The sequence below is a fragment of the Rhineura floridana genome, chromosome 2 (assembly GCF_030035675.1).
Source record: "Rhineura floridana isolate rRhiFlo1 chromosome 2, rRhiFlo1.hap2, whole genome shotgun sequence".
In the NCBI taxonomy this organism is placed as follows: domain Eukaryota; kingdom Metazoa; phylum Chordata; class Lepidosauria; order Squamata; family Rhineuridae; genus Rhineura; species Rhineura floridana.
Genome location: NC_084481.1, coordinates 92,882,111 through 92,883,788, shown reverse-complemented (window position 1 = coordinate 92,883,788; position 1,678 = coordinate 92,882,111). Strand labels below are relative to the sequence as shown.

General features: G+C 37.2%; 1 long non-coding RNA gene across 1 annotated transcript; it reads right to left on the bottom strand.

Moving 5' to 3' along the window:
• Window positions 1-683: 683 nt before the first annotated feature.
• LOC133378208 (uncharacterized) lies at window positions 684-1,310 on the bottom strand. Its single transcript, XR_009760917.1, has 3 exons — window positions 1,201-1,310; window positions 1,016-1,108; window positions 684-927 (listed from the first exon to the last, which is right to left on the bottom strand). It is a non-coding gene; the product is annotated as an uncharacterized LOC133378208 (long non-coding RNA).
• Between the last annotated feature and the right edge of the window lie 368 nt (window positions 1,311-1,678).

Genomic DNA, 1,678 nt, shown 5'->3' with positions numbered 1-1,678 from the left:
AGAGGCACATGTTACCAAATTCTTCCAAGCTACACAGGAAGTGGATTGGACTGTGAAAGACCAAGCCAAATTGTGTTTGCATTTTTACAAATTTGTCGGGCAATACAGTATCTCAGAGAGGAGGTCAGGTCTCCTGTTCCTCTGGTTCATTCACTTATAGCTACCCAATTTCCCTACTTTTTAAAGTTTGATAGAAATTTCTATTAGCTATACGTACGTTCATAAACCACAGGGTTTTTTCCCCCTGTTAGTGAATTAAAATGACCAGGTCACACCCTGAGGAAAGCCTTCTTAAACGAAAACATATTTACCTAAAAGGATAAGCTGTGGGCAGATCAAGACTTATTATGTATTAGATTTATATCCTGCCCTTCCTCCCATTAGGAGCTCCACACTGTCACTTTGCTAGAGCAAAAAAATGGTAGGTGCTCAAACTGATCCAAAGTAACAATAGGTAATACCATTCTTATGACCAACTAAAATGTCATGTAGTAAGCAAGTTTTTTTAATTCCTCAGAAAGATTCTGGATGCTGGATGTTAAGGCCAAAACATTAAAAGGGGAGGTTAAAAAAATACACAGAAAAAGTCACTACCTCGAATTTGCAAAGGAAAATGAAAAGCACTGTGCATGCAGCTGAAATAAAAACTAGCAAAACAATCACAATGACTGTGAATAACAGAATGAATAAATATATTGAGAGGCCCAAAACATGGGACCTGAAACAACAATATGTAACAATGCAAAATGCTGCCACAGCGAATATGGTAACTTGAGAAATTATACAGTACAATGATGACAGGCAATGGAAAATGACACAATGATACAAAGATGACAGTTATTCTGGATTATTAAACTGTTTCAATGCTTCTTCAGACATTCATGATAATCAAATTTCAGCAGCCAGCCTTGAGTCTCCCACAAATATCTTAAAAAATTGAGAAATGTTACCCACATGTAGGTCTATTTCAAGGTATTCAAACAGCAACACATTCAAAATGAAAGTACATAAATACCTCCACTGAAGAGAATGCAATGCATATAAGTTGCCAAAACTGTAGCTCAACCACTATCTTCTTTTGGTTCTTGAGAGGTGGGGGTGATATGCCCTACAATTACATAAATCATTAAATATTATAAAGAAGCCAATCAATAAAACAGCCAATTATGTGTGTAATGAAGCATCTAATCATTTACATACCTCATGTGAGAAAATAGCCACTTCTAATCTGGAGAAAAGCAAACCCTGCTCTGAATCGAGATGAGATCTCAGCTGTAATTATGGTATAATCAAGGTCAGCTACTGGCAACAGTTAAAGAGACCAGGTAAATGATATTTATTTATTTTATTTATTAGATTTATATACCGCCCGACTAGCAATAGCTCTCTGGGTGGTGAACATAAAATAGCATAAAAAATACAATAAATAACAAAATAATACTAAATAATACAATCAAAAATCCAATACAATAACATTTTTAAAAGTAAATCAATTTAACTTAAAATGCTTCAGAGAATAGGAAGGTTTTGACCTGGCGCCAAAAAGAGAGCAGAGTCGGCGCCAGGCGTACTTCCTCGGGGAGACTGTTCCATAGTTCAGGGGCCACCACTGAGAAGGCCCTAGATCTCGTCACTACCCTCCGGGCCTCCCTGTGAGTTGGAACCCGGAGGAGGGCCT